General features: G+C 37.7%; 1 long non-coding RNA gene across 1 annotated transcript; it reads left to right on the top strand.

Moving 5' to 3' along the window:
- The first annotated feature begins 15864 nt into the window (after positions 1 to 15864).
- LOC127503760 (uncharacterized) lies at positions 15865 to 20447 on the top strand. Its single transcript, XR_007927195.1, has 2 exons — positions 15865 to 19108; positions 19344 to 20447. It is a non-coding gene; the product is annotated as an uncharacterized LOC127503760 (long non-coding RNA).
- The last annotated feature ends 659 nt before the right edge of the window (positions 20448 to 21106 follow it).

Genomic DNA, 21106 nt, shown 5'->3' with positions numbered 1-21106 from the left:
TGCCTTTCTCAACGCACTGCGTTGCTTTATTGCTATACGTGGCAATGTAAGTCAACTGCACAGTGATCAAGGTACCAACTTTATTGGTGCAAGGAGAGAGTTCCTGCAGTTGATGAAGCAGATGGACCAAGAACGTGTGAAAGAGTTAGGCTGTACCTTCGTCATGAACCCGCCTGATTCCAGTCACATGGGTGGTGCCTGGGAGAGACCGATCCGGACTGTAAGGAGTGTATTGACGTCCATCCTAGACCAGTCTGCAGCGAGACTTGACAGTTCTTCCTTAAGAACATTCACGTATGAAGTAATGGCGATCGTAAATAGTCGACCATTGACCTCAGAACACGTCAATGATCCTGTGGGACCAGAACCGTTGACGCCGAATCATATACTAACAATGAAGCCTACTACCATTGCACCACCTCCTGGAGAGTTTGTAAGGGAGGATCTCTAGCTTCAGAAGAGATGGAAAAGAGTTCAGTTTCTGGCAAATGAGTTTTGGACCAGGTGGAGAAAAGAATATCTGTTGAGTTTGCAGCAGAGATGTAAGTGGAATAAGAGCAGAAGAAATGCCAAGATAAATGATATTGTTCTGCTCCAAGATGACTTGGCACCACGAAATCAGTGGAAACTAGCCAAAGTGGTAGAAGTCTTCCCAGGAACTGATGGAAGGGTGAGAAGACTTAAACTTCCCGTTAGTGATGCAACACTAGATAGCAAGGGTGCACGCACAAGTAAGTCAGTCTACCTAGAAAGACCCATACACAAAACAGTGTTACTACTTGAAGCTGATTAAAGGGTTAAGTTTGACAAGAATGTTTAACTGTGTATGCTTAATGTGTATAAAATACTTACCCTTAATGTTTAAAAGTTCATGCTGAGTTACCTGAGTATTCACAACTTCGATTAAGAATCACACATTGTGTGATGGTGGGAGTGTATTTGCTGTCACAAAGCTCTCTGTCTATAATGTTCATTTCCACGAGATGGCGCTTGTGTACTTCAGCACTCATTTACTAAAGCTACTTTTGACTAATCTAATTTTGTATATTTTGACTATTTTATAATGTTTATTGCGATTTCTATACTGAACTGTTGTTTATTTGTGCAAGATTTATTCTTTCTAAGAGTTTTTTTAGTTATATTTTATTTTATTCCCATCGTGCTTTTGTATGTCACCTCCTGTTTTGTCATCCACATAAAGAGATGGAATGATGTAATCATCGCAAAGTTAAAGGTGTTTCTCTCTATAATCATAAGCCATCTGACAAAGAACCTTCAAGATGTAATCCCCTCTCTTAGCTCACAAGCAGGCAAAAGTGGTATGTGGATATATTTTCTGTTTATTTGCGAGTTAAATGTGATATGTTTGTTTTCCATGTAACTGAATGTGTGACTGATGTTATGTTGTATATTTCGTCCTTTTTTACTCAGTTCTACGGTGACGGTGTCGGTGTTGATGTTTATATTGGTTTCTCTGTCGATGAGTGCATTAAACATCTTTAAAAAGGAACCTCAGCCTTCGCATTGTGACTAAGGGCGGCATACTCATTGACTCTTTCAGATAATACATCAGCTACAGAAGTCCATATTTGACCTGCCGAACATATTTCTCACCCAAGTGTACTCGATTATATACTTACTATACATATTCATTGCCTCACTCTGATGTTACTTCAGCCATAGAGTATTGCATATTTGAACTAATGGATATATATCTGGCCAAAGATTAATTGATCTTGAACTTTTTTTTATATTTTATACATTACTTTTATACACTCCTTCTGATGTTACTTCTCCCATACAGAAGTCAACATTAGACCTACTGAACATATTTCTGACCCAAGAGTACTCAATCTTGAACTTTCTATACATACTTATTGACTCTTGATTTTATTTCAGCCATACAGAAGTACATATTAAAACTGATTAATTTTTTTCTGTCCCAATAGTCCTTGATCATGAACTTTGTATACATGCCTCAATCTGACATTTCTTCAGCCATAGAGTATTGTTATATGTGACCTACTGAACATATTTCTGGCCAAAGAGTACTCGATATTGAACTCTTTATATATACTCATTGATGCTTTCTGATATTACATCAGCTATACAGAAGTCCATATTTGAGCTACCGAACATATTTCTTACCCAAGTGTACTCGATTATATACTTTCTATACATACTCATTGCCTCACTCTGATGTTACTTCAGCCATAGAGTATTGCATATTTGAACTAATGGATATATATCTGGCCAAAGATTAATCAATCTTGATTTTTTTTATACATTACTTTTATACACTCCTTCTGATGTTACTTCTCCCATACAGAAGTCAACATTAGACCAACTGAACACATTTCAGGCCCAAGAGTACTCAATCTTGAACTTTCTATACATAAACATGAATACACTCTGATGTTACTTCAGCCATATATGAAACCATTTTGACCGACTGAACAAATTTCTGGCAAATTAGTCCTCGATGATGAACTTTTTATATAAACTTAAAAATGTATCATCAGTCCTTCTGATGATACATCAGCCCTAGAGTATTGCATATTGGACCCAATGGACATACTCCTGGCCAATAAGCCCTCGATCATGAACTTTATATACATACTCATTGACTCCATCTAATGTTACTTCACCCATACAGAAGTCCATATTAGACCAACTGAACATATTTCTGGCAAATTAGTCCCCGATCATGAATTTTCTATACATACTCATTGACTTTATCTGATGTTACATAAGACAGACAGTAATCCATATTTGACCAAAAGAACATATTTATGGCCCAAAAGCTGTTGATCTTGAACTTTCTATACATATTCATTGACTCCTTATGATTTTTATTTTTCAGCCATACAGAAGTCCATGTTAGACCTACTGAACATGTTTCTTGCAATTAAGTCCTCAATAATGAACTTTCTATAGAGACTCATTGACTCCTTCTGATGTTACAAAAGACAGACAGTAGTCCATATAGATAGTCGTCCAGTAGTCTATATACATACTCATTGACTTTTTTTTTTTTTCAGCCTTACAGAAGTCCATATAAGACCTGATTCATTAAAAAAAAAATCCGTACCAAGGGTCCTCGATTATGAATTTTATATACTTGCCTCACTCTGATGTTACTTCAGCCATAGATTATTGCATATTTGACATAATAGACATGTTTCTGGCAAATTAGTCCTTGATCATGAACTTTCTATACATAAAAATTGACTCCTGATTATACGTCAACCATAGAATATTGCATATTTGACCTAATGAACATATTTCTGGCCCAAGAGCACTTGATCTTGAACTTTATATACATCCTCATTCACTCCTGATTTTTTTTTCTCAGCCATACAGAAGTCCTTGTTAGAACTTCTTAATTTTTTTTTTTTTTGTCCCAAGAGCTCTCGATCATGAATTTTGTATACATACCCTTTGCCTCTTTCTGATGTTGCTTCAGCCATACATGAGCCCATGATTGACCTACAGAACATATCTCTGGCAAATTATTTCTTGCTCGTGAACTCTTTTTTACATACTCATTGACTTCTTCTGATGATACATCAGCCATAGAGTATTGCGTATTTGACTCATTTAACATATTTCTGAACTAAGAGTACTCGATATTGAACTTTCTGTACTGACTCATTGACTCCTTCTGATGTTACATCAGACAGACAGTAGTCCATATTTGACCTAATGAACATACTTCTTGATCAAGAGAACTCGATCTTGAACTTTCTATACATAGTGACTCTTTCTGATTTTATTTAAGCCATACTGAAGTCCATATTAAACCTACTTAATTCTTTTTTTTGTCCCAAGAGTCCTTGATCATGAATTTTCTAAACATACTCTTTGCCTCACTCTGTTACTTCAGTACTCTTTGGCCAAAAATATGTTTTGTAGGTCAAATATGGACCTGCATGGCTGATCATCAGAAGGCGTCAATGAGTATGATTTGAAAGTTCATGATCAAGGTCTCTTTTGCCAGATATATGTTCAGTAGGTCAATTTTGGACTACTGTCTGGCTGATGTAACATCTGAAGGAGTCATTAATAATGTATTTTAAGTTTTATGTTCAGAGACTCTTTGGCCAGAAATATTTTCCGTTGTTCAAATATAGACTTCTGAATAGTTGGTGTAACACCAGAAAGAGGCAAAGAGTATATATAGAAATTTCAAAATCGAGTACTTTTTGGCCAGAAATATGTTCAGTTGGTCAAATATGGGCTTCTGTAAGGCAGGTATAACAACAAAAGGAATCAATGAGTATGTTTTGAAAGCTCATGATCGAGTACTCTTTGGCCAGAAATATGTTCATTACGTCACAAATTTTCACTATTGTATATCTGACACATCATCAGGAGTCAATATGTCAGTATGTATAGAAAGTTCATTATCGAGGACTGTTGGGCCAGAAATATGTTCTGTTGGTCAAATATGGACTTCTGTATGGCTGATTTAACATCAGAAGGAGTCTATGATTATGTATAGTAAGTTCATGTTCAGGGTCTCTTTGGCCAGAAAGCTGTTCTGTTGTTCGAATAAGGACTTCTGTATGGCCAATGTAACATCAAAAGGAGTCAATTGGTATGTATAAAAAGTTCAAGATAGAGTAAACTTGGCCAGAAATATGTTCACTTGGTCAAATGTGGACTACGATATGGCTGCCTTATCAGCAGAAGGAGTTAATGAGAATGCATAGAAAGTTCATGATCGATGACATTTGGGCCAGAGGTGTCATTCAGTGAGAGACACAGCAGCGATCTGCTCCATCAGTGTTGTAGGCCTCGCTCCTCGATTGCTCCTGTCTGCCTCGCTGCTCGCTGCTCAGATTGGTTTGCGTCTGTAACTCCGTATAGCTTTGTTTTGAATCTCTTACTTTTATTCATTGTTGCTTATTTTTTTATTACCTTATATGTAATATTGCCTACCACACTAATCTGACGTCGCTAGCTTGTAATCTTTGAATCTAAATCGCTGTTACAATGCATTTGCATTTGCAGCGCTAGCTTGTTAACTTGTTAACTTGTTAACAGTCTCTCGCGTGCTCCTTTTTCAACGCGTTCTTCAAACAGCTGTGGTAAGTCGGATCAGTCTACAAACATGGTGAGTCATGTCATCCTCTCCCAGCATTGCTACCTGTTCCATTTGCCACATGTTTACCATAGCTCTCTCTGTCAGCGACGAGGGATTTACATGTCATAAATGTAGGGAAATAGTCAGGCTGACAGAGAGAATCTCAGAATTAGAGACACGCATCCAAACTTTAATCGAGGATAGTAAGAATGCAAGGGCTTCAGATACTGTTTTGGATGTGACTAGCTTAGTGAACTCTGTACATTGTTCGGTTCCGGCTGTAGAGCCCGTGCAGCAGGGCACTTGGGTAACGGTGAGGCGGTCTAGCCGCGGAAAACACCACTCTTCCATTCCAATAAGAACATCAAACAGGTTCTCCCCACTCAGTGATACACCCACTGAGAATCCTGCTGAAAGTGCCCTAGTTATTGGCGATTCTATTACACGGAACGTGAAAATAGAGACACCAGCCACCATAGTCACATGTTTGCTGGGAGCCAGAGCACCTGACATCAAAGCAAATTTAAAAGTGCTGGCTAATGCTAATCGTAAATACTCTAAGATTATTATTCACGTCGGCACTAATGATGTTCGACTTCGCCAGTCGGAGATCACTAAAATTAACATTAAAGAGGTGTGTGAACTAGCAAATACAATGTCAGGAGAAGTAATTTGCTCTGGCCCCCTTCCTGTTCGTCGGAGTGATGAGATAGTTAGCAGATTATCATCACTTAATGGCTGGCTGTCTAAGTGGTGTCCGCAAAATAATATAGGTTTCATAGACAATTGGAAAGGTTTTTGGGGCAGACCTGACCTGTTGAAAAGAGATGGTATTCATCCCTCCCGGGATGGTGCTGCTCTTCTCTCTAGTAATATGGCACATAGTCTTAGAACTGAAACATGACAAACTGGGGCCCAGGTCAGAAAGCAGACAGACTGGCTAAACCGACCGTCTGCTAGCTGCCTCACGTTACGGAAGTCAGAAAATTCAGATAACTCCCAACACATAGAAACTCTTACACCTAGATATTTTCAAATAGAGACTGTGTCTGTACCCCGAATTAGTAAAAACAAAAAACTTCCAAACCCATTTAATGGTAAAAATTTAATTGATGTTCAACAAATAAAAAATAGAGATAATAATGCTAAACAAATGATAAAACTCGGGTTGTTAAATATTAGATCCCTTTCTTCAAAATCACTTATTGTTAATGATATTATCAAAGATAATAATCTAGATTTGCTGTGTTTGACAGAAACTTGGCTAAACGATTACATTACTTTAAATGAGTCTAGTCCTCAAGGTTATGATTATCGACACAATGCCCGTCAGAAAGGCAAAGGGGGAGGTGTTGCTGTAATCTATAGTAATATTTACAGTATTAGTCAGAAGTCTTTCAAATATAATTCCTTCGAAACTATGGTACTTTACGTAACATTATGTAAGTTGACATTTGTGCTGGCTACTGTATACAGGCCACCAGGACACAATACAGACTTTATCAAAGAATTTGCTGACTTTCTATCAGAGTTAGTACTAGCTGCAGATAAAGTCCTTGTTGTTGGTGATTTTAATATCCATGTAGATAATAAAAAAGACGCATTAGGATTGGCATTTGCAGATATTCTAAACTCTTGGTGTTAGACAACATGTGTCAGGACCCACTCATTGTCGTAATCATACTTTAGATCTAATATTGTCACATGGAATCGATATCGATGCTGTTGAAACTCTGCAGCAGAGTGACGACATCTCAGATCATTATCTAGTCTCGTGTATACTACATTTAGTCAAGGCGGCTAAACTGCCTCCATGCCATAAATATGGTAGAACCATCACTTCTACCACTAAAGATTGCTTTATAAATTATCTTCCTGATCATTTTCATCGCCTTAGCATACCAGACAGCTTAGAAGACCTCGATGTTGCAACAGAAACTATTGCCTCTGTCTTTTCCAGCACATTAGACTCAGTTGCTCCTTTGCATTTAAAAAAGATTAAGGAAATTAATCCAATGCCATGGTACAATAAGCACACTCGGGCCCTAAAGTTAGCAGACAGAAAAATGGAGCGCAGCTGGAAGAAATCAAAACTAGAAGTATTTCGTGGAGAGAGAGAATGATTGAGTACAGAAAGGCCTTAAAATCTGCTAGATCTGTTTATTTTTCAAAACTCTTAGAAGAAAATAAACACAACCCTAGGTATTTATTTGATACAGTGGCTAAATTAACAAGAAATAAAGCTTCAACTTCTGATGTTTCCAAAGAGCACAGCAGTAATGACTTTATGAACTTCTTTACTTGCAAGATTGATAATATTGGAGAAAAAATTATAACCATGCAACCGTCTATTACAGTATCGCGTCAGATAGTGCATTGTAGTGTCTCTGAGGAAAAACTCAGTTCGTTTACTGCTTTAGGAGAGGAAGAATTGTCTAAACTTGTTAAATCATCAAAATCAACAACATGTATGTTAGACCCTATACCGACTAAGCTATTGAAAGAAATGCTTCCAGAGGTTATAGATCCTCTTCTTAATATCGTCAATTCATCTTTATCACTAGGATACGTACCGAAAACTTTTAAGCTAGCTATTATTAAACCTCTTATTAAAAAAAACCACAACTTGATCCTAGAGAATTAGTCAATTACAGGCCGATCTCAAATCTCACTTTTCTGTCAAAAATACTAGAAAAGGTAGTATCATCACAACTATGTTCCTTTTTAGAAAGAAATAGTATCTGTGAGGATTTCCAGTCAGGATTTAGACCGTACCATAGTACTGAGACTGCTCTCATTAGAGTTACTAATGATTTGCTCTTATCATCAGATCGTGGTTGTATCTCTCTATTAGTGTTACTGGATCTTAGTGCTGCATTTGACACTATTGATCACAATATTCTTTTAAATAGACTCGAAAATTATGTTGGCATTAGTGGAATTGCATTGTCATGGTTCAAATCATACTTATCTGACCGTTATCAGTCTGTAGTAGTAAACGAAGAGATGTCATATCGATCACAAGTTCAATATGGAGTACCGCAAGGCTCAGTACTAGGACCGTTGCTGTTCACTCTGTACATGCTACCCTTGGGAGATATCATTAGGAAGCATGGCGTTAGTTTTCACTGTTACGCTGATGATACTCAGCTCTATATTTCTTCGCGCCCTGACGAAACTTACCAATTCACAAAATTAACAGAATGCATAGCTGATATAAAAAATTGGATGACCAGTAATTTCCTACTACTAAATTCAGAAAAAACAGAGATTCTAATTTTTGGACCAAAAACTTCTTCACGTAATAACCTAGAATATTGTCTAACACTTGATGGCTGCTCTGTTAAGTCTTTGTCGTCTCTTAGGAACCTGGGTGTGCTCTTTGATACCAATCTTTCATTTGAAGGCCATGTTACTAGCATCTGTAAAACCGCATTCTTCCATCTTAAAAATATATCTAAACTACGACATATGCTCTCAATGAAAAATGCAGAACAGTTAGTTCATGCGTTCATGACCTCAAGGCTAGATTACTGTAACGCTCTACTGGGTGGTTGTTCTGCTCGCCTGATAAATAAACTACAGCTCGTACAAAATGCAGCAGCTAGAGTTCTTACTAGAACTAGGAAGTATGACCATATTAGCCCAGTTCTGTCAACACTGCATTGGCTTCCTGTTAAACATCGTATAGATTTTAAAATCTTGCTAATTACTTACAAAGCACTAAATGGTTTAGCTCCCCAGTACCTGAGCGAGCTCCTAATTCATTATAGTCCTTCACGTCTATTGCGATCTCAGAATTCAGGCCAGCTGATAATACCTAGAATATCAAAATCAACCGCAGGCGGTAGATCCTTCTCCTATTTGGCACCTAAACTCTGGAACAATCTTCCTAGCATTGTTCGGGAAGCAGACACACTCTGTCAGTTTAAATCTAGACTAAAAATGCATTTCTTTAACCTGGCATACACATAACACATTACCAATTTATATTTTCAAATCTGTTAAAGGATTATTAGGCTGCATAAATTAGGTCAGCCAGAACCGGGAACACTTCCTATAACACCTGATGTACTCTGATCTACACGCTAATATTAGTCTTTCTGGTTATCCCGAGGTTCACCGTAGTCAACCGGATCCGGGCCGCATCCAGGTGAGACCAAGGACCTGCGCCTTGACACGACCACAACGCAGCCCTGAAGTATCAGCAGAGATTGAGTCAACTAGATCATCCACTCTGAGGGCCTCATCGACACGACAGCCACGACACAGTTCCTCAACAGCCGTGATGAATACAATCCTCAATTGGATGGAACTGGAATAAATACTTTGAATGTTGCGATCCTGTCGGACTTATGATAGCTACCTGAATCGTAACAAAGCACTGTTGGCCAGAGGAGAACTGGCCCCCCGACTAAGCCTGGTTTCTCCCAAGGTTTTTTTCTCCATTTAAACACCTATTTGCCACTTGTCTGCCACCTGATGTCACCTGATGGAGTTTGGGTTCCTTGCCGCTGTCGCCTTTGGCTTGCTTAGTTGGGGACACTTGACATTTGACTTGACATTTGATATTCAACAGTGCTTTGATCTGCCTGCATTGACACTGTGCTGTGCAGCCAAATAATGTACCAGTTATCAATGTAAAGCTGCTTTGACACAATCTACATTGTAAAAAGCGCTATATAAATAAAGGTGACTTGACTTGACTTGACTATAGAAAGTTCATAATCGAGGACTAATTAGCGAGAAATATGTTCAGTAGGTCAAATATGCAATACTCTATGGTTGACGTATCATCAGAAGGAGTCAATAGTACTGTATAAAAAGTTCAAGATTGAGTACTCCTTGACCAGAAATATGATCAGAATGTCAAACATGGGCTCATGTATGGCTGAAGTAACATCAGAGTGAGGCATTGAGTATCTATAGAACTTAATGATCGAGGACTAATTTGCCAGAAATATTTTCAGTAGTTATAATATGGACTGTATGGCTGAAGTAACATCAGAGTGAGGCATCGAGTATCTATAGAACTTAATGATCGAGGACTAATTTGCCAGAAATATTTTCAGTAGTTATAATATGGACTGTATGGGTGAAGTAACATCAGAAGGAGGTAATCATAATGTGTAGAAAGTTCGAGATCAAGTACACTTTGACCAGAAATATTTACCTTAGGTCAAATATGCAATACTCTTTGACTGACGTACAATCAGGAGTCAATGAGTATGTTTAAATAATCCAGGACTAGTTTGCCAGAAATATGTTCAGACGGTCAAACATGGGTTCATGTATGGCTGAAGTAACACATACCATGTGCGTTGCATTGCAGTAACTTAATCCGTTTTGCAATGAAGAGATAACACGACAGGTGCCTGTTGCACCGCGTTGCATACAAGAATTTGAGAAAACAAATCACATATGCTGGTTCATTGCAATAAACACAAGAAGTAACTGTTTCATTGCATTGTATACTGCTTATTACGCTGTGCATGGAAGAAATTAATATAACAATGTGCTGTTGCATTACAACATGTAAGTTTATGCACTGTTTCCTTGCGTTGTATACAAGAACTAACTTATTCCTTAAGCATTAAAGAGGTATAACACAACATACGTGGTGTCTTCCGTTATGCTTTGAGATATAACGTGCATTGTATTGCAGAAAATTATTCTTCTATGCACAGCGTAATACATTGTATACAATATAATGAAACAGCGCATAGCTTATATGTACTCTTTTTATGCTTTGCATTGCAACGGCACAGATGTGTTACCTCTCTATTGCACATAGGAATAAGTTGGATCTTATATGAAATGCAAAGCACTATGTTCTCTCTTTAATGCACAGACGAAATGAGATAGTCATTGTATATTTATTGCAATGCAACAGTGCGTATGTTATGTTATGGAAGCCCGTTTCCGCCACAAGTGACTAAAAAAATATAATTCTGTAAGTCATAATAATGAGAAACTTTCTCATAATTATGACTTAGTATCTCATTATATTGAGAAAGTTTCTCGTAATAATGACTTAGTATCTCATAATAATGAGAAACTTTCTCGTAATAATGACTTAGTTTCTCCTAATAACGAGAAACTTTCTCGTAATTATGACTTAGTTTCTCATAATAACGAGAAACTTTCTCGTAATTATGACTTCGTTTCTCCTAATAACGAGAAACTTTCTCGTAATAATGACTTCGTTTCTCCTAATAACGAGAAACTTTCTCGTAATAATGACTTAGTTTCTCCTAATAACGAGAAACTTTCTCGTAATTATGACTTAGTTTCTCATAATAATGAGAAACTTCTACGCATGCGCAAAGCAGCGGAGCAGTGACACGCTAGCGACATCCGCTGGTCAAATGCGATAACTCCGCAACAATGGCACGTTCTGCAAAAGTGTAATCTATAATATCATTAAATAAATAACATTATTGATAAATTATCAGTAGCCTATGAGACGGGATATAGTCGTTTATTCATTTGTAACATTCATTTGTATTTTTGTGTATGAACAAGCAGAAACACAGAGTGGTGATCCATGGATTTCAAACAGATAGAGGAATGATAAGACAGCACATACCTACATATCCAAGTCTGTTAAAGAACGCTTCACCTGGAAAGCTGTCTTTTGCATACATTCTAATGAGTCATAAACATCTTAAAAGGTGTTTTCTGTAGGAATATCACTGGAATGAAGGTTTATGACTGGGCAAATGCTTTAGGACCCGGTTTATATTAGAAAAGCTTTCCAGCGCCTTGTCTAGGCAAACCTGCACATCAAATAGCCTAGACTCATCCGCGAAATACGTGTTAACGTTAACACATAAACCCACACATTTTATGAAGACGTTGCACTTAAACTTAACGAATACATGTCATATTCCTTCGTTAATCTGATAGTTTTGTAAGCCGTCGCGTTCATGCAAGTTTCCACCGTTACCACGGAAACCACTTTGCGTTCCACCTTCTCGTGCGCATGGAAAAGTATTGAAGATATACTGATAATTTATAATAACTGATGTTATTTAATGATACTATAGATAGACTGCACTTTGTAGATTACTTTAACGAAAACAACTGTTTTGCATAAGGTGCCATGTTTGCTGTTCTCACATTTACGAGACTTTGACCAGCGGATGTCGCTAGCGTGCCACGCCCTTCTGCTCCGCTGCTCTGCGCATGCGTAGAAGTTTCTCATAATTATGAGAAAGTTTCTCATTATTATGACTTAAAGAATTATATTTTTTTTACTCAATTGTGGCGGAAACGGGCTTCCATGTTGTGTTTTCTCTTCACTGCACAACGGATTAAGGTAGATCTTATATGCACTGCGATGCAACAGCACAATATACCTCTTTAATACAAAACAGAATAATTTCGATTTTGAATACAACGCATGCGCCAATTCTTATGGCAAAGCAACGAAACATGATATCTCTTCGCAGCAGGACATATTGTATGTTAATCTCTTCAATGCACAAACAAAATTATTTAGTTATTGTATTTATTTATTTATTTATTATTTATTTATTTTTTTCTATGCACAACGTAATAAGTTAATTATTGCAGTTCTTGTATTTATTGCAATGCAACAGCATATGTGATTTGTGTTCTCTTCAGTGCACAAAGTGTTCGTTCTTGTATGCAATGCAGTGAAACAAGCAACTGTCATGTTATCTCTTCACTGCACAATGGATTAAGTTACTGCAATGCACATGTTATGTGTTATCTCTGCACTACATAATGGTTAAGTTACTTCAATGCTATGCACTGCACATATTATGCGTTATCTCTTTAATGCATTACGGATGAGTTAGTTCATTCATCGCAACACCAGTTGTTATGTGTGTGCACCACTCTTTAATGCTTAAGGAAGAACTTAGATCTTGTATACAATGCAAGGAAACTAACTTATTCCTCATGTTTTGAAGAGATAACACATCCGTTATGCATCCGAGATAACATGACAGGTGCTTGTTGCACTGCATTGAATTCAAAATTGAACTTTTTTCTTTGTGCATTGAAGAGAAAACAAATCACATATACTGTTGCATTGCAATAAATACAAGAACTAACCGTTTATTGTATTGCATACAATAAATAACTTATTACCTTGTGCATAGAATAAATTAACATAACACGTGCTGTTGCATTGTAATGCCTACAAGAACTAATATGTAAGTTATGCACTGTTTCCTTGCATTGTATACAAGAACTAACTTATTCCTTGTCATGTTCAACTGTCATGTTATCTCTTCACTGCACAACGTTACTGCAATGCAATACATTGCACGTTATGTGTTATCTCTGCACTACACAATGGATTGTTACTTCAGTGCTATGCACTGCACATATTATGTGTCATCTCTAATGCATTACGTATGAGTTAGTTTATTCATCGCAACCCCAGTTATGTGTATGCACCACTCTTTAATGCTTAAGGAATAACTTAGATCCAATGCAAGGAAACTAACTTATTCCTTATGCATTGAAGAGATAACACAAAACACGTTGTGTTGCAATGAATGAACAAACTCATCGGTTATGCACTGAAGTGATAACACACATAATATGTGCATTGCATTGCAGAGATAACGCATGGCAGGTGCTAGTATCACTGCATTGCATAATAAATTGAACTCTTTGTGTATTGAAGAGAAAACAAATCACATATGGTGTTGGATTGCAATAAATACAAGAACTAAATTTTTCATTGCATTGTATACAATAGTTAACGTATTTAGCTGTGCATAGAAGAAATTAATATAACATGATGTGCTATTGCATTACAACATGTAAGTTATGCACAGTGTCCTTGTATTACATACAAGAACTAACTTATTCCTTGAGCATTAAAGATATAACACAACATCTGTTATGCACTGAAGAGATAACACATAATATGTGTACATTGCATTGCTGCAATTTAATTTGTTATGGAGTGAAGCACATGGCATGTGCTTGTAGCGAAATTGTATACATTGAAGAGAAAACAAATCACATATGGTGTTGCATTGCAATAAATACAAGAACTAAATGCTTAATTGCATTGCATACAATAGTTAACTTATTATGCTGTGCATGGAAGAAATGAATATAACATTGTGCTGTTGCATTACAATATGTAAGTTTATGCACTGTTTCCTTGCCTTGTATAAAAGAACTAACTTATTCCTTAAGCATTAAAGAGGTAAAACACACAACATATGTGGTGTCATCCGTTATGTATTGAGATATAACATAACGTGGATTGCATTGCAGTAAATTATTCTTTTATGCACAACGTAATACATTGTATACAATGTAATGAAACAGCGCATAGCTTATATGTTCTCTTTTTATGTTTTGCATTGCAACGGCACAGATATGTTACCTCTTTATTTTGCACAACAGAATAAGTTGGATCTTATATGCAATGTAATAGCACTATGTTCTCTCTTTAATGCACAGACAAAATGAGTTAGTCATTGTATTTATTGCAGTGCAACAGCACATATGTTATGTGTTTTCTCTTCACTGCGCAACGGAATACTTTAGTTCTTGTATACAATGCAAGGTTTATATGTTACTTCTTGTATGCTTTCGAATGCAACAGAACTTTTGCGCTACCTAATGCAATGCAATGCAATGGGACATATCTTATGTGTTTTCTATTCAATGCACAAAGCAATGAACATACCTTAATGCATTCTTTTATGCATTACGATTTAACATCACATATGTATTACCTCTTTAATGCACAGCGAAATAAGTTTATAAGTTAGTTAGGATTTAGAATGCAATGCAATGCAACAGGAATATATGTTATGTGTTATCTCTTCGCCGCATAATGGATTAAGGATTAATGAGATAAAAAGACACATTATGTTATCTCTTCAATGCGCAAATGAAATTATTTAGTTATTGTATTTATTGCAATGCAACAGGACATGTATTAATTTTTTCTTTGCACAACGTAATAAGTTAATTATTGCAGTTAGTTCTTGTATTTATTGCAATGCAACAGCATATGTGATTTGTTTTCTCTACAATGCACAAAGGAAAGTGTTCGTTCTTGTATGCAATGCAGTGAAACAAGCAACTGTCATGTTATCTCTTCACTGCACAACGGATTAAGTTACTGCAGTGCAATGCATTGCACATGTTATGTGTTATCTCTGCACTACACAATGGATTGTTACTTCAATGCTATGCACTGCACGTATTATGTGTTATCTCTTTAATGCATTACGGATGAGTTAGTTCATTCATCGCAACACCAGTTGTTATGTGTATGCACCACTCTTTAATGCTTAAGGAGCATCCAATGCAAGGAAATTAACTTATTCCTCATGTTTGAAGAGATAACACATAACAAGTGGTGTTGCGATGAATGAACTAACTCATCCGTTATGCATCGGAGATAACATGACAAGTGCTTGTTGCACTGCAATGCATTGCAATAAATACAAGAACTAAATTTTCATTGCATTGTATACAATAGTTAACGTATTAAGCTGTGCATAGAAGAAATTAATATAACGTGTTATTGCATTACAACATGAGTTATGCACTGTGTCCTTGCATTGTATACAAGAACTAACTTACTCCTTAAGCATTAAAGATATAACACATAACATATGTGGTGTTGCGATGAATGAACTAACTCCGTTGTGCACTGAAGAGAACACATAAAATGGGCGTTGCATTGCAGTAACTTATTCCGTTTTGCAGTGAAGCGATAACACGACAGGTGGTTGTTGCAGCTGCATTGCATACAAGAACTAGCTCTTTTTATATGTGCATTGAAGAGAAAACAAATCACATGCTGTTGCATTGCAATGCCTCAAGAACTGTTTCAGTGCATTGCATACAACAATTAACTTATTACGCTGTGCATAGAAGAAATCAACATAACATAACATGCATTGCAAACATGTAAGTTATGCCCTCATTATGTACAAAAGCTAACTTATTCATCATGCATTGAAGAGATAACACATAATACGTTGTGTTGCGATGCATACTCACCCGTTATGCATTGAGATATAACACAACATGCATTGCATTGCAGTAACTTATTATTCTATGCACAACATAATAAGTTAGTTCTTGTATACAATGTAATGAAACAGCGCATAGCGTATACTCTTTTTATGCATTGCATTGCAACGGCACATATGTGTTCTTGTATTTATTGCAGAGCAACAGCATATGTGATTTGTTTTCTCTTCAATGCACAAAGGAAAGAGTTTGTTCTTGTATGCAGTGCAGTGCAACAAGTACTGAATAGTAATTGCTATATTTCTAGCAAAAGAGTGCTCAATCTTGAACTTTCTATAGAGACTCATTGACTCCTCCTGATGTTACATAATACAGACAGTAGTCCATATTTGACCAAAAGAACATATTTATGGCCCAAAAGCTCTTGATCTTGAACTTTCTATACATATTCATTGACTCCTTCTGATTTTTGTTTTTCAGCCATACAGAAGTGCATATTAGACCTACTTATTTTTTTGGTCCCAAGATTCTACGATCATGAATTTTGTGTACAAAATACTGAACATATTTCTGACAAATTAGTCCCCAATCATGAACTTTTTATACAAACATATTGACTCATTCTAATGATAAAATCAGCCATAGAGTATTGAATATTTGACCTATTTGTACATATTCTTGGCCAAAGAGTACTCGAATTTGAACTTTTTATATATACTTACTGACACCTTCTTATGTCACATCAGCCATATAGAAGTGTATATTTGACCCACTGAACATATTCCTGAGCCATGAGTACTCGATACTGAACTTTCAATACAGACTCATTGACTCATTCTGATGTTACTTCAGCCATGTCAACCAATTTTTGACCTACTGAACAAATTTCTGGCTAATTAGTCCTCGATGATGAAATTTCTGTACAGACTCAATGACTCCTTTCTGATGGAAGATAAGCCAGAAATACATATCTGGCTGACTGAACATATTTCTGGCGAAAGTGTATTCGATATTGACGTTTTTATATTGTAAGACTGAGCTGGACTGTCTAGACCAAGAGAGGGCTACTCTTTGAGAAAACAAAGGAAATTAACATTTGAACTCTCTCTTGCAAAATTAGCATCCCCATCCGAGACGCAATTACACCGAGTCAGTGACCTCAGCATTGCCTTAATCTACATTTCCTTTCCTTCACCCCCCCCGCCCTCTTCCCCATCTCTTCTTTCTACATGCAGAGATGACCTGAAATTCACCCAAAGTCTGTATGGTTTAATGCAAACAGTTATCATACAACATTATACATGTTTGGTATCATTTGAAATGTCTCAGTGCGACTGGTACAAAGGTCTCATTCCCACAGAAGTAAACCAGAAGGTAATAAAGGTTTTAAGATTTTAGCGATATTTTGCTCTCTGTAATGGGTGTGTCCACCTTCATAGGGTCTTTCATGCAAATGGCCTTCTGTCCCCAAAAGTTGTAAACTACTTAACTACTTAAGGCACTTAACTTTCTTCCTCCTTTCATACTTTTCCTTCATCATCAGCATGTGCTTTCAATACATTCCTGTTGTCTCTCGGCAACGCTCCACTAACCCACGTAAAAGGCAGCGCAATGCTTCTTACCTGCGCCCTATTTACTCCTAACACTAATACTCCTCTCTCTGTCTCTGTGGGTCTATGGAATTGTCAGTCAGCAGTTAACAAAGCTGACTTCATTCCAGCCTTTGCTACTAATTCTTCTCTTAATATCTTGGGATTGACTGAGACCTGGATTCGTCCAGAGGACTCAGCAACCCCTGCTGCTCTCTCTAACAACTTCACTTTCTCTCATACCCCTCACCAGTCTGGGAGGGGTGGGGGCACAGGTCTTCTCATTTCTGACAATTGGAAATACTCGACTCATTCCTCTCTTTGCAACAACAATTCATTTGAGTTTCATGCTATTACAATCTCAAATCCTGCCAAAATTCATATCGTACTAATTTATCGCCCCCCAGGCCAACTGTAGAGGAACTGGACATGCTGCTGTCCTCGTTCCCAGAGGATGGTAGCCCACTTGTAGTTTTTGGCGATTTCAACATTCATCTAGAGAAGCCTTATGCTTTAGACTTCCTCTCTCTTGTAGCCTCATTCGATCTTAATCGGCTCATCACCACAAGTACTCACAAATCTGGCAACCAACTTGACCTCATTTACACACGCAACTGCGTCACTGACAACATCTTGGTAAAACCTCTGCACATTTCCGATCATTTCTTCATTACTTTTAATCTTCAACTCCCTATTTGTTCACCACCAACCCCTCTACCTTCAGACGAAACCTGCGCTCTCTTTCTTCTTCTCATCTTTCCTCTGTCGTGTCATCCTCCCTTCCCTCACCCACACAGTTCTCATCTTTGGATGTGAATAAAGCAACAGACACTTTATGTTCCACCTTAACTTCATCTCTTGATAGTATCTGTCCTCTGTCATCCAGGCCTGCCGCACACCTCCTTTCTTCATTCTCTCCCCTCACTGAGACAGAAGTATCCAAACTTCTCCTCTCCAGCCATCCCACCACCTGCCCTCTAGATCCCATCCCCTCACACCTTCTACAAGCCATCGCTCCTACACTTTTACCAGCACTTACACACATTATCAACACATCTCTCCACACTGGCACTTTCCCTAACACATTCAAGCAGGCTCGGGTAACCCCACTGCTTAAAAAAACCCACATTAAGCACGTCTCTTGTAGACAGCTACAGACCTGTTTCTCTCCTACCATTCATAGCAAAAACAAATGAACGAGTTGTTTCCAACCAGCTGTCATCTTTCCTCTCACAGAGCAACCAATTGGACGTCAATCAATCTGGTTTCAAGAGTGGCCACTCGACTGAGACTGCACTACTGTCGGTTACTGAATCCTTGCGGATTGCAAAGGCTAATTCCAAATCATCAGTTCTCATTCTGCTCGATCTATCTGCTGCCTTTGACACGATGAATCATCAGATCCTTCTGTCCACCCTCTCATCACTTGGCATCACAGGTACTCCACTTCTCTGGTTTGAATCCTATCTCACAGGAAGATCTTTCAGGGTTGCCTGGAGAGGGGAGGTATCCAAAGCTCATCAACTGACCACAGGGGGTTCCTCAGGGTTCAGTGCTTGGACCCCTCCTCTTCTCCATTTACACTACATCACTTGGTCCCATCATTCAGGCACATGGTTTCTCCTACCATTGCTATGCTGATGACACACAACTCTTCCTTTCATTCCAACCAGATGATCCCACAGTAGCTGCACGAATCTCAAGCTGTCTGGCGGACATCTCGGCATGGATGAAGGAACATCATCTACAGCTCAACCTGGCAAAGACTGAGCTTCTCGTCTTCCCTGCCAATCCGACTCTAAATCATGATTTCAGCATTCAGCTAGGCACATCTTCTATTACCCCATCAAATTCCGCCAGAAATCTTGGAGTAATCCTTGATTACCAACTGACCTTCAAAGACCACATTGCAAAGACCACTCGGTCATGCAGATTTGCACTATACAACATCAGGAAAATCAGGCCCTTTCTAACAGAACATGCAACACAACTTCTGGTCCAGGCCCTGGTCATTTCTAGGCTTGATTACTGCAATGCTCTTCTGGCTGGACTGCCATCATGCGCAATCAGGCCTCTACAAATGATTCATGAGGCTTGTGGTACCATCACAGAGAGGCACGAAATCACTCTCCAGGACATTCTCGCTCACTGTTCCTTGCTGGTGGAACGATCTTCCTGCCTTTATCCGGAATGCAGAATCCCTGGCAATATTCAAAAGACAGCTGAAAACTCATCTCTTTCGTGAGCACTTAACCTCATCTTAATAAAAAAAAAAAAATTATACCTATCCTTTAACTTCCTCTAATCCCTCTCTATTGTAGCTTATGATACTCTGAGCATTACCTAAGACTTGTATTGTGAGCACTTTTTGTGTCTATTTGCCTCGTCATGACGACTCGCTTGTTGTATTCCTCACTTGTAAGTCGCTTTGGATTTAAGCGTCTGCCAAATGAGTAAATGTAAATGTACTCAGTCTAGGACCCTGATTAATGCGAATTCCCATTGTGAACTCATGTTTCCATTTGAAAGAAGTTTCTGTCTTGGTCTGAGTGTTTAAAGAGATGTTGCAGGAGGCTCAGGGCGCGATTCTGTAATCAGATCAGCCAACATTGCTGAGTGTCCTTCAGACATTCAGCAATGTGCATTTTTCTAATGTCAGGTATGCATCTTTTACTCTGTTTCTGAGCATCTCATGTTTTGTATTGATCATCTTTGAATTGATTATGTAATTGGCATTATACATTTACCTGACTAATAAATTGTTATATTTGACTTTATTCTGACGTACTCTGAAATTACTGACTCTAGTAGATTATAAATCCATAATCCCACAAATCTACGCTCCGGTTAGTAACGGACTAAAGTACAGTTTAGGTGGAGCAGTGGGGCACACCAACTGAGGTCCTTCTGATGATATATCAGCCATAGAGTATTGCATATTGGACCCAATGGACATATTCCTGGCCAATAAGCCCTCGATCATGAACTTTCTATACATACTCAATGACTCCATCTAATGTTACTTCACCCATACAGAAGTCCATATTAGACCAACTGAACTTATTTCTGGCAAATTAGTCCCCGATCATGAATTTTCTATACATACTCATTGACTTTATCTGATGTTACATAAGACAGACAGTAGTTTATATTTGACCTAAAGAACATATTTATGGCCCAAAAGCTCTTGATCTTGAACTTTCTATAAATATTCATTGACTCCTTCTGATTTTTGTTTTTCAGCCTTACAGAAGTCCATATTAGACCTACTTATTTTTTTTGGTCCCAAGACTCCTCGATCATGAATTTTGTGTACAAAATACTGAACATATTTCTGACAAATTAGTCCTCAATCATGAACTTTTTATACGAACTCATTGACTCCTTCTAATGATAAAATCAGCCATAGAGTATTGCATATTTTAACTATTTGTAC

This window comes from Ctenopharyngodon idella, chromosome 2 (assembly GCF_019924925.1).
Source record: "Ctenopharyngodon idella isolate HZGC_01 chromosome 2, HZGC01, whole genome shotgun sequence".
Lineage (NCBI taxonomy): Eukaryota > Metazoa > Chordata > Actinopteri > Cypriniformes > Xenocyprididae > Ctenopharyngodon > Ctenopharyngodon idella.
This window is presented reverse-complemented; position numbering and strand designations above follow the sequence as displayed.